This window comes from Aotus nancymaae, unplaced genomic scaffold (genome assembly GCF_030222135.1).
Source record: "Aotus nancymaae isolate 86718 unplaced genomic scaffold, 86718_ANA_hifiasm-v0.15.2.pri h1tg000004l, whole genome shotgun sequence".
Lineage (NCBI taxonomy): Eukaryota > Metazoa > Chordata > Mammalia > Primates > Aotidae > Aotus > Aotus nancymaae.
In genome coordinates this window covers 17,532,119-17,545,561 of record NW_026988415.1, presented here as the reverse complement: position 1 = coordinate 17,545,561, position 13,443 = coordinate 17,532,119, and the positions used below count along the sequence as shown (strand labels likewise).

The following is a 13,443-nucleotide window of genomic DNA, read 5'->3' as shown; positions in this document are numbered from 1 at the left end:
CAATAATGCTTCACGAAGATTTGGAAAAATCCATGTACTAATAAGAAAGCACTACCATAAAATTTGTCAAGGCAATAAATAAATAAATTTGGATTATTTTCATGTATGTATATATATATATATATATACACACACACACATATATACACATATATATATATACACATATATACATATATATGCTCCTTTTTTCTTTGGACCAAAACTCTGTCACCCAGGCTGGAATGAAATGGTGCCATCTTGGCTCAATGCAACCTCCAGTTTCAAGTGATTCTCCTGCCTCAGCCTCTTGAGTAGCTGGGATTACAAGCGCATGCCACCAGACCTAGTTAATTGTTTTGTGTTTTTAGTAGACATGGGGTTTTGCCATGTTGGCCAGGCTGTTCTTGAACTCCTGACCACAAGTGACACAATCACCTTGGCCTCCCAAAGTGCTGGGATTACAGGTGAGAGCCACTATGCCCAGCTATACATACATTCCTAATTTCATGCAAATAACAAAGCTGTATTGAAATTCGATTACACTCGACATTGTGGTTTGGAACAGATCAAGTATGTATTTTAACAAAGCTTTCAGGAGCATTAATTCATTTGAATATTATAAATACTAAACATTGTTTTCAACATTTCAAGTCAGTGTAAATGAAGGTAAATCTGAAAAATACATGCTCAAAAACATTCTTATAGAAAAGTAGACATTACTCATTTTTTGTTTAAATTTTTACAGATACATCACAATGTGCATACTGGCTCTCTACAATACATACCTGACTATGTTTGGTTTAAGGTTATGACATGTTAGAAGTAGAGTAACATACACTTTGCTTTCTCATTTCTCTTACGGTGTGGTACGTTTAATCCTCAAGGTTCAATGATATGCTTTTCTCCCTAAATCAAAGACAGGGAATGGCTGGTTATGAGGACACAGAGAACGCAATTAAGATTTTGTGAGGGGTCGGGCACGGTGGCTCAACGCCTGTAATCCCAGCATTTTGGGAGGCCCAGGAGGGTGGATCACTAGGTCAGGAGTTAGAGACCAGCCTGGCCAATATGGTGAAACCCCGTCTCTACTAAAAATACAAAAATTAGCTGGGCGTGGTGGTGCATGCCTGTAGTTCCAGCTGCTCAGGAGACTGAGGCAGGAGAAGCGCTTGAACCCGGAAGGCAGAGGTTGCAGTGAGCCAAGATCACGCCACTGCACTTCAGCCTGGGCGACACAGCTAGACTCCATTTCAAAAAATAAAAAGGACTACCTGGTGTAGGTGAATGACATGTATCCAACCTAAATGGGAATGATAGGCTCATTGTCCCTCCACACTATCCTCCCTTGCAGAAGAAACCAGTCAACCTCCTTGTCACTACCACTGGTACTCAGCTGGGTGTGATTTCCTTCCCAGGCTTCCATCCACTAGTCAGGCACATAGCCTGCATCAAAGATAGTTAGCAAGGGGCGAATAAAAGATCCCTTAGCCTAAATAATTCCAGATTTGGGATCAACAGCATTTTTACCTTCAGATATGAGATGCTGTCCCATAGGTAGGTCCGTATTCTTCCATGAAAATGGTCGGGTCAAACTATTCCTCCATAGGAGGCAGTTTAGCAGCTATCTAAGTCTACTTTAGATGAAACACTCTGGGGAGGTAAGATATCTTTTTTACTTCCCAGGAACAAGGATCATAGAGAAATGCTTCCCAGATGGTCTCCAAGACACTCATGCGTGTCAATAGCATCTATGTCTGCAGACCATCACTCAACAAAACCAGCTAGAGGGAGAGCTACACACAGTCAAAGATGTCAAAAAAGCCAGGTTACTCTACAATGCCTTACCCTGCCTGGAATGCCTGTCTGAATCCTCAGAGGTCATGAGAGGTCATCCCCAAACAAGCTCTTGAACCACTGTAATGTCACAGTGCAGAACCAAACTAACATTAATTCCTTTCACTAATAATTCAGATAGTGAGATAATAAACTCTGAAGAAGAATGTCATGAGAAACAAGTCACCCATGCAATTTTAGTCACCCTTTTGATTCTTCAATTATAGGTCACAGAATATCTGGAGGTCTCCACACCAAAGGTTGGATATCTTATTAGGAAATAGATTTAAAGCTGGTACAGAAAATACTAGCTAGGATGCAGTAAATAATGATTTCCTCAGGCCTAAACAATGCCGTAATTCTAAGGGACGTCGAACAGAAAAGAGCCACCTAACTGCCCTCCTTGAGAGAACTGAGATGACACTGGGGTCCCATTATGACAAAAGACTTTCTCCTGAACTTATAAAGTCACAGAAACTGCTGGCTTGTGCACTCCAATAATTGCTTAGGCCTTCCATCACATTCTTGGCCTGCATCCACTTTAGCAAATCGGCTCTCCTAAAAGATGAACTGGCCCACATAGGCATGTCAGTGTATCCCCACTCCTCTACAGAGGTCCCTCTAGCTATAGGCAATGGTGTTTAGAATTTTCCTGTATCAAGTACCACGTGAATGACACTGGGTTCAGATAGATCTTCCCTGGAACTGGCCTGTCCATTGTCATCTAACGATGCTGCTATAAATGTCACAGCCCCGTAACACAGGGACAGCCAGATTGCCAAAACTCCCGAGGTCGTATTCATAACATAAATGCCCCAAGGGTCTGTACTTGGCTTTGTCACTTCTAGTCTTGTCCCCACTATGAGGAAACTGAGGCCCTGTCCTCTATTTCCTGTGCCAAGACTTCCTGGAAGCAGCTGGCTCAGTCCTGGTCCCTCACTCACCAGCTACTTCACTAGGACTTTGCATTTGTCCATTGCTTCTGCCAGGCTTCAGAGAAAACGGTAGGAAAGCCCGCTTGGGTCTCGGGTCTGTTCAGCCTGCAGTGGCTTTTCCTTCTTCAAGTGCTAGGGCTTACGTGGAGGAAACGCTCACAGCTTTGGATGCTATGAAACTATTTCCGCATGATGGCAGTATTGCCCGAGAAAAGCCAACTAACTTTGTTCCAGGCACTCATCTCCCGCCCGTCACATTTCAAAAAAAAAGGTCAAGAACAGACAAAGACACCAGAAACTATGGCTACCTAACATTTTGCTAAATTTGTGTAAAGGTATTCTACTCTTAGCATTTTGCTTTCGGCTTCCATTGGATATTAAACTGAGATCTAATCCATTTACCCTCATGAAGCATCTCCTTTTTTCAAGAACTTAGTTTCCACACAACCAAGTCTTCCCATTTCTACTCTTCTTCACGCAGCATTATGTCTGCCGTGTTTTATTATAACATCAAATTGTCTTGTAGTATTGGGGCAGATCTCAGGGATTCATGCTTAAGGAAACAAACAAAAATAAACCCACAAATGTTGACACCTAAAGTCTTGGAGAAGGGCGAATCTAGGCACCAGGCCATGTGATTCTTGTCGTGACTCCCTACCCAGGTTCTCCGGGAGTTCTATTTCATGTTTTGATCTAGGCATAAGGCTTTATATGATGAATGGGAGATTGACATTTAGTGGAGCTCTAAGATAAGGGACCAGATAGCACTCATACTTGACAATGACACAGAACCCGACTTGAATGGACACAAATACAGGAATGACTATAAATTTTAATCAGATGGATCACAGGATTTTGTCTCATGGTTTCATTATTCAACATTGGAACACAAACATTTTTCTGTGTCATTAAATGGCCTTAGCTTAAGGCTGTGCCGTATTACTTTGGTGTATATGTGTTACTATTTTCCAGTTAGGATTCGGGCCTATATTTTTGCATTAGTAACAAAAAGGCGGAATTTGCAAAGAAGTAAAAAAAAAAAAACCTATGTGCTGAGCAAGAGAAAAGCAATTTCATAAAACCGTGTATTAAACACTGATACCCTTTACCATATTTATTCCGTTTTTCAATACATAGATAAAAAGTTCTATATATACAGTCAACACAATGAATTTACATTTAAATTGGATTTAGCTATACACTGTATTTTAGTATGAATATTCCGTAGTATGAATGAAGATTTTCATTCTAAAATTTGATTTCTCACCAGTGTTTGACATTGTCATATAAAATTTGCAATTTCTGGATTTTGGACAATAAAATATTTGCAAAGAACTATGTGATTGGACTAGTCATTAAGAAATAATATCTCACTTTGCTCTTTATTACATAATCTATTTATACATACATATACACATATATAAATATTTATTTTACATAGTTATGCCTCTGAAAATTAGGATTTTAAAATTATTCTTGAATTTTTATCTCTAATTCTTACTTTCAACTTTTGTCTTTAAAATCTCAAAAGAAAGAAAAGAAAATTAATAAATGATCATTGAAATAGGCATTTCTCATATTCAGTCACTTAGATGTGAACCTCAAGAAAACTTTAAGATGGATGCATTCACACCACTCACATGCAGCTATAGTATTTCATTAATGTCTCTGTTTATATAACTATGAATTAAAGATATGTATTTGTTGGCCAACAATACCATATTCAAGCACATACTCAGTATAACACTGACCATGATTTAAAATATATGGCATTGACCAGATGCAGTGGCTCACAACTGTAATCCCAGCACTTTGTGAGACTGAGGCAGAAGGATCGCTTGAGCCTGAGAGTTCAAGACCAATTTAGCAATTAGTGATTTAGGCAATTTAGTGAGTCCCTGTCTCTACAAAAAATAGCTAGGCGTGGTGGCATGTACCTGTAGTCCCAGCTACTCATGAGGTGGTGTTGGGAGGATCACCTGAGTCCACGGAGGTTGAGGCTACATTGAGCCATGATCATGCCACTGCACTGTAGCCTGGGCAATAGAGTCTGATCCTGTGTAAAAAACATATATATTATATTTAAACATTTGTATAAGCATACAAACAGATATGAATACACACAGAGTCCCACACACATTTTACTTTCAATATAATTGGATTCATACTGTTTGAAATTTTATACAAAATCTTTAGCATCACCTTATAATCTTTGAATATATCCATATCAATATATACTTTTGAGTGCTTGAGTATTTTTATATTTTACTTTAAAAGAACTTTAAGAAATTATAAACAGAAAACATATGGTAGGTCAAACATAGTGAGAAGAAAGAATCACTTTTACAGTGTCTGGGCTATGTATCATGATCTGTTCCTTTGCACATATAATATGTACATTTATAAACTAATGTTCAAATTCCCCTGTAGTATAATTGCTGAAACAAATTTTCTTCACTGATAACTTCAGTAATTTTCAAATATAATTATCATTCTTGGAAATAATGACAGGTTTAAAAATATTGGCACATTTTAAAACTGTGTTGGTATAATTCATGTAACATAAAACTAACCATTAAAATGTGTGAAATTCAGTGGCGTTTAGTACATTTACAATGCAGTGCAAGCATTACCTCTATCTATTGGCAAATCATTTTCATTACCACAAAAGAAAACCCTGGACTCATTAAGCAGTCATTCCCCATTGGACTCTCTGGCCAGCCCCCAGCAAACACTCATCTACTTCCCCTCACTACTGATCATCGCAATAAGGGGCCTCCATCATGTGTCTCAGAGAGGCTATTCTAATGTACATTGCAGGCAGCAGGATACAAGCATTCCTCTTTCCCTGCCTCCTAGTCAACATCTGTTACTTTCTCTTTTGTAAGAGACATTTGAACTGGTGTAGTACGGTATCCCATTGCAGTTTTGATTTACATTTCCCTGACGATTAGTGATGTTGAGCATTTTTTCATGTATCTGCTGGCCATCTGTGTCTTTCTTTCAGAAATGTCTATTCAGATCATTTGCCCATTTGTAAATCAGATAATTTGTTTTCTTTGCTATTAAGCTGAATTTGCAAAGATATTCTCTTTCTGTAGGTTGTCTTTTCACTTTGTTTTCTTTGCTGTGCAGAAGCTTTCTAGCTTGATTTACTCTCATTTGTGTATTTATGCTTTGATTTCCAGTGCTTTTGAGGTCTCCTACAAAAAAGCGTTGCCCAAAATGATGTCTTAAAGCATTTCTCCAGTCTTTTCTTCTAGTAATTTCATATTTTCAGGTCTTTTCTTAAATTTGTGGAGACTTGTTTTGTGGCCTAACATATGCTCTATACTGGAGAATGTTCCATGTGCTGATGACAAGAATGTATATTCTACAGCAATTGGATGAAATATTCTGTAAATGTCAGTTGAGTCCATTTATTTGGTCTAGAGTATAGTTTAATTCCAATGTTTCTTTGTCTGGATAAGCTGTCCATTGCTTAAAGTGGAGTACCAACATCTCCCAGTATTGTTGTACACCAGTCTGTCTCTCCATTTAGCTCTCCAAATGTTTGCCTTCTATATTTGTATGTTCCGGTGTTGGGTACATACCTATTTTCAATTGTTAAATCCTCTTGGCCAGGCGCGGTGGCTCACACCTGTAATCCCAGCACTTTGGGAGGCTGAGGAGGGCAGATCAAACTCCTGAGGTCAGGAGTTTGAGACCAGCCTGGCCTATATGGTGTAACCCCATCTCTACTAAAAATACAAAAATTAGCTAGGTGTGGCAGTGGGCCCCTGTAATCCCAGCTACCCCGGAGGCTGAGGTAGGAGAATCGCTTGAACCTGGGAGGTGGAAGTTGCAGTGAGCTGAGATGGCGCCATTGCACTCCAGCCTGGGCAACAAGAGCGAAACTCCGTCTCAAAAAAAAAAAAATCCTCTTGCTGAACTGGCATTTTCATTGTTATACAGTAACCTTCTTTGTCTCTCTTTACAGTTTTTGACTTTAATCTATTCTGTGTAAGTATAGCTTTTCCTGTTCTTTTTCCATTCCTGTTCATTTTTATGTTGCTATTGATGTCCCTCTCTTGTTTGAGGTCTTCTTTGTCTAAGTAAAAGAGGAGTCCCTAAATTGAATACACTCGGGTTGGTAGCTTCAACTCCACTTTTAATCTCAGACTGCCCCCTCAGGGATTTTCTTCCTACAGGCAGTCAGGATGCCTCCTAGGGATTAAGGCCAGAATAGCATTCCTGCAAAGGACACCAAAATGGAAGAAAAGCTAGCTCTCTACATTGCTCTCACATTTTACAGAGGAAACTGTGAGTCCAGGGGGACTTCTTTTTTCTTTTTTGTTTTTGGGATGGAGTCTCACTATGTCCCCCAGGCTGGAGTGTAGCAGCGTGATCTCAGCTCACTGCAACATCCACCTCCCGGGTTCAAATAATTTTCCTGTCTCACCTTCCAGAGTTGCTGGGATTACAGGTGCACACCACCACACCACCACCCCTCCCCACCCTGTTTAATTTTTGTATTTTTAGTAGAGATGGAGTTTCATCATATTGGTCAGGCTGGTCTCAAACTCCTGACCTCAGGTGATCCACCTGCCTAGGCCTCCCCAAGTGCTGGGATTATATGTGTGGGTCATCGCGCCCAGCCAAGGGGGACTTTTCTACATGGTGCCCAGCAGCTTTGGGTTGGGGAATCATGGAGAGAGAAGTTCTTTAGTCTTTCCAGCTGCTCATACTTTTTCACTTCCTTGTGGCCCCACAGATCATCACAGTCTCAATTTTCAGTTCTGGAATATTGTTTCTGATAATCTTATCTCTACACAGCTGTTTTTAGTTTTCTTTGCAGTAAAGTCAGACCACTTCTACTCTAGCATATTGCTGATATCACTCTCCCTTTGCCTACTTTTAAAAAATTGGGTTATTTGTCTCTTTGTTTTTGAGTTTTAAGAGTTCTTTGTTTTCATTAGATATTAGATGTTTATAAATAATTGATTTGGAAATATTTTCTCCCATTCTATAAGTTGGATTTTCAAGTCCTGAATTCTGTACTTTGATGCAAAAGGTTTTTAATTTCAGGGAAGCCCAATTTATCTTTTCTTTTGTTATCGGTGCTTTTGGTGGTATAGCTAAAAAATTACTGCCAAATCTAAAGTCGTGAAGATTTATCCCTATAATTTCCCTGAAGATTTTATAGTTTTAGCTCTTATCTTTAGACATTGGATACATTTTGAGTTAATTTTTGCATATGATGTGAGGTAGAGGTCTAACTTCATCCTTTTCCATGTGGATAACCAGCTGTCTAAGCACTATTTGTTAAAGACTCTATTAACTTCTCATAAAATGCCCTTAATCACTTTGTTAAAATTGAAGTGACCACGTGTGGGTTTATTTCCACACTCTCCATCTCTTCCATTAATCACTGTGTGTATTCTTATTTGATCATCACACTGCTTTGATTACTCTAGCTTTCATAGTAAGTTTTGTTTCTTTTTTTTTTTTTTTTTTTTTTTTGAGACGGAGTTTCGCTCTTGTTACCCAGGCTGGAGTGCAATGGCGCGATCTTGGCTCACCGCAACCTCCGCCTCCTGGGTTCAAGCAATTCTCCTGCCTCAGCCTCCTGAGTAGCTGGGACTACAGGCGCACGCCAACATGCCCAGCTAATTTTTGTATTTTTAGTAGAGATGGGGTTTCACCTTGTTGACCAGGATGGTCTCGATCTCTTGACCTCGTGATCCACCCACCTCGGCCTCCCAAAGTGCTGGGATTATAGGCGTGAGCCACCGCGCCCGGCCTCATAGTAAGTTTTGAAATCTAGAAGTGTGAGTCTTCCACCTTGGTTTTTCTTGTTCAAAGTTTACACTGGTTATCAGATCTCTTGCAATTTAATAGGATCTTTAGAATTTGTGCTCTTCTTTTTTTTTTTTAAGAATGCTCATTGGGATAACAATAAAGATTACATTAAATTTATAGATCTTTTTGGGTAGTATTGCCATGTTAAAAATATTTAGTCTTGAGACCCAATACCACAGGATATTCTTTTTTAAAATCAAGTTTATCTTTAACATCTTCTCCATTGTTTTGTGATTTTCAATGTACAAGACTTTCATCTATTTAATTATTGTCCTAAAATTGTGATTCATTTTGATGCTATTGTAAATGGAATTGCTTTCTTAATTTAATTTTCAGATTACTGATTGCTAGTGTACACAACTACAACTGATTTTTCAGAGTTAATTTTTCTATCCTATGCTTGCTGGATATTGTTCACTAGCTCTAATACTGGTTTTCTGGGGTTTTAAGCATTTTTTTATTTTTATTTTTTTGAGACTGGAGTCTTGCTCTGTCACCCAGGCTGGAGTGCAATGGCACCATCTTGGCTTACTGCAACCTCTGCCTCCCAGGATCAAACTATTCTCTCACCTCAGCCTCCCAAGTAGCTGGGATTGCAGGCACCCACCATCATGCCTGGCTAATTTTTGTAGAGATGAGATTTCAACATGTTGGCTAGGCTGTTCTTGAACTCCTGACCTCAAGGGATCCACATGCGTCGGCCTCTCAAAGTGGTGGGACTTGGGAGGCCGACGCATGTGGATCACTTTAGGTCAGGAGTTCAAGAACAGCCTACAAGATTTTTTAGAAGATCATTGTATTTGTGAAGAGAAATAATTTTTATTTTCTCTATCCAATTTGGATACCTTTTATATATCTTCATTGCCTGATGACCCTGGCTAGAATTTTAAGTATAATGTTCAACAGAAGTGGCAAAAGTGGGCATTCTTCTCCTGTTCATGATTTTAGGTGCAAAGCTTTCAGTCCTTCCCTCTTGACTATATTATTAGCAGTAGGTTTTTAATAAATGCCCCATATATCAGGCTGAGAAAATGATCGAATTTGTAGAAACACTCATGCTTCTTCAAAATGTGCCTGACATAATAGCAATACGTGAAAAAGTAGTTACAGGTAGTTAGATAGGCAATGAGCAGGGCAGGGAAAGGCTCTCCCCCACCCATTAGGAATGTCCCGTGATCTTTTGGCAATTATCACATTGCCTCTCTGAAAATGATAATCTGGCAGCCAGGGAGAGACAATCTCCTGATGGTCCACACCTGTTAATATTAAAAGTGTGAATTGAATGCAGGCCACAGGGAGAAGCAGCTTTTTGGGCATGCGTGTTAAGAGACAAAATTGCAAAATATAATGTTCCAGGTACATGCCACCGGAAAATGGAAGAAAGCCTCAGATGGGCATGTGTATAACTCCCTAAACACATTGTGCAGTGCTCAATTCCAAATGGTAAGGAGAGCACTGCGCATGTGGAAAGCTCACCCTAAAGGAAGAATCATGGGAAAGAGGAAAGCCTGTAAGGTCCCAGGATCAAGGTTAAAAGGTCTTTTTGTTCTCTTGGCCATTCAGGCACCCATTTGGATCTCTTCCAAGGGTTCTTTCTTCCCTGTTCTAAAGCCTTTTAAATAAATGTCCACTCCTGCTCTAAAACTTGCCTCAGTCTCTTTTCTGCTTTATGCCCCTCAGTCCAATCCTTTCTTCTGAGGAAGGAAGGACTGAAGTTGCTATGGACCCATACGGATATGCCACCTGTTACTTGGGGTAACTCGGTTCTCTACCACCATTAACAAAGTGAGATCATGGGTAATGTTACCTCCAACAGACAAGTACTTTTAAAATGTAGATTGATTTTCAATCCTTTTCACTGTTTTTGGTTCCCATCCCTTTATGTGTAACAACTCCACTGAGAAAATAAATAAATAAAATAGCTGGGAATGGTGGCTTATGCCTGTAATCCTAGCACTTTGGAAGGCCGAGGCAGGTGGATCACCTGAGGTCAGGACTTCAAGATCAGCCTGACCAACATGGTGAAACCCATCTCTACTAAAAATACAAAAATTAGCCAAGTGTGGTGGAGCCCGCTTTCAGTCCCAGTTGTTCAGGAGGCTGAGACAAGAGAATCCCTTCAATCTGGGAGACAGAGGATGCAGTGAATTGAGATCATGCCACTGCAATCCACCCTGGGCAACAGAGCAAGACTCCATCGAAAAACAAAAACAAAAAACAACTCTACTAGAAGACATAGAACTTTTTGTCCTTCCAGTCTCTAGACAACTAGATGTCCTTGAGACTATCAGAAGACATCCTGGCTCCTGCTTTATCACAGCTGGAACAGGCCTGTCTTTGGTGTTCTTGTACTGCTGCATCAAAGGACCGTGATAGAGTAACACTGACTGAAAGCCTCCTAACACTTGCTCCAAGGGACAGAACATAACACACACATCTATGCACACCACACACAGCATGTAATGTCTCACGAAATACTTCAAGAATATTTGATGTATGGTAACATGTTGTGTTCTATTGTTAAATGATAAGACCATGAGATGAAACTGAGTAATTTCAAAAGGAACTGAACATAGGGACTGTGAGGATCACGCCATGTGCAGCATATAAGGCAGGGAGTAATGACTGCTGTCTGGTCCTCACTCTATGGCTTATGCCAAATGTTGACTATGATGCAACACATGAGGTTAGAATATGAAGAACTACCTAGTTGTCTGGGAGGGAAGCCAGGGCATAAACCACCAGGGTTTGTAAACTATTTGCCAAAGATCTCCTCCAAGTTTCAAATAATTTTCTGCTTATTGCACTTTTACCCACTAAATTTATCACCTGAAAAGACAATTTGATGCCATGGAACTTGCTGGGCCTGTGACTTTGTGGAGTAAATCATATCCAGATAGACGTAATGAGGAGTATATTTAATTTCTGAAAGAACAAGATTCCTGAGGAGCAAGGGTGGTTTAGGCCTCATTTTGTTTTCACATGGAAAGAAAAGTAAAACTTCAATAGTAAGACCAGGTTGCACCAAACTGGACAAATCTCCTGGCACCCATTTTTAGTAGCGCCTTTGTCTCTGGGAGGCGTTTTTTCAGACAGGAAGGGCGGGAGAAGAGGGCTCTTAGACAGGGCTTCCATGAAAATGTGAAGCACTACTGCCACCGTGAGGAAACGGTTTGAAGACAGAATCCGCCATTACAGCGTCCTTCTCGGGAAGCTTCGCTATGGAGGAAGGTCTGATCTGTACGGAGGTGAAAGAGGATTGGACTTCAGGCTAGGACTTCTTGGCTTCTCCTCTAAGGTCTTAGGAGATGCCTGGACATTGATGCTATCTCGGTGTAGAAACTGGAGAGTGAGGGGCTTGGAGTGAAGCAGTGGCTGCCAGGAGGTCGTGGCACGGGAAGTTGGGGGCGGGACCTCGGTTCTGCCTGGTAAGGGCAGGACTTCAGGAACCCACTAAAAGACCAATGCTGGCTCTTGTGGGCCTCTGTCTCCTGTTCCTGCCCCTTGGAGCAAGACCTGGCCGGCTTTCCCATGGTTTCATCTTGCTACAGGTCTTTGGGTCTCTTGCGGAATCAGTATCCACGCACAATAAACAGGGTTCTTCCAAGGGAAAGTTACAGGATTTGCTTTCCTTCACTCTACAGGTTCTTTACCAAGATACTGCTATGTCCAGATCTGATTTACCGCCTTAGACAAGAAGGCAAGAAGGACCAGCAAGGAGCCCAAGCTTTTTCCACCTCCCCATAGACCAGACCTTCTCCAACAGGTAGTCCTCAGGGGAAGGACATTGACATGGCGTAGGGTGTCTTTAAACTACTACCTAACGGTGGCAGTAGTGCTCTAGATGTGCCAAGACTTGTCTTGGAGCCCTCTTCTCCCGCCCTCCCTGTCTGAAAAAACGCCACCCAGATACAAAGGCACAAGGAAACATGGCTGCCTTGCTTTTGCCCAGTTTAGAGCCATCTGGTCTTACTGTGGCACATTTGTTTGTTTTCCATCTGAAATTAAACCAAGGCCTAAACCACCCACCCTCATCAGGAATCTTATTCTTTCAGAAACTTAAAATCCTCCTAACCTAGTCTATACGATTATGAATTACCTCGGAGTTATAGGTCCAGTAGCCTTGACAGCATCAAACTGTCTCCTCCGGGGACAAATTTGGGCATGAAGACACAAGGATAAAATTGCTTGGGGCTCAGAAGAGATCTGTAGGAAACAAGATACAAACCCTGGTTGGTCTCTGACCTGGTTCCCCTCCCAGACAACCAGGGAGTTTGTTCTAGTTCATGTGTTGCTTTGTAGGCAATAATTTGGCATGAACCATAGAGGAAGGACCACAAATCTGTCATTACTGCATCCATATGTGCTCCACATGGCATGAGAGTCATGGTACATACCGTCAATTCCTGTCGAGGTTAGTCAGAGTTTCACATCGCGGTCACATCATTTAAAATCAAAACACGGCATGTTCCCATGCCACTACGTATTCCTCAGGTATTTCCTGAGACTTTATGGGGTGCGTCTGTTTTTGTGTGTGTATCTTTTTTTTAATAATTTGTATTTTAGATATAAGTCTTACAGTATTTTCCTACTAGTTAATTAAAGAATAATGCTTGACAAAGATTCAGAAAAATCAATGTACTAATAAAGAAGGAAAGCACTACCATACAATTTGTCAACGCAAAAAATAACCATTTGGATTATTTATATATATGTGTGTGTGTGTGTGTGTGTGTACTTTTTCTTTTTCAGGGGACGAAAACTTTCTCTGTCACCCAGGCTATAGTGCGATGGTACAATCTCAGCTCATTGCAGTCTCCAGGTTCAAGCTTATCTCCTGCCTCAGTCTCCT

The 13,443-nt window shown here is 40.6% G+C and overlaps 1 long non-coding RNA gene across 1 annotated transcript in view; it reads right to left on the bottom strand.

The window, feature by feature from the left end:
- The window catches only part of LOC110569451 (uncharacterized), an 83,320-nt gene that overhangs the window by 21,412 nt on the left and 48,465 nt on the right, over nucleotides 1-13,443 (bottom strand). The window contains exon 5 of the long non-coding RNA XR_010336737.1: nucleotides 4,688-4,806. This is a non-coding gene — a long non-coding RNA (uncharacterized LOC110569451). The remainder of the gene's footprint in view (nucleotides 1-4,687; nucleotides 4,807-13,443) is intronic.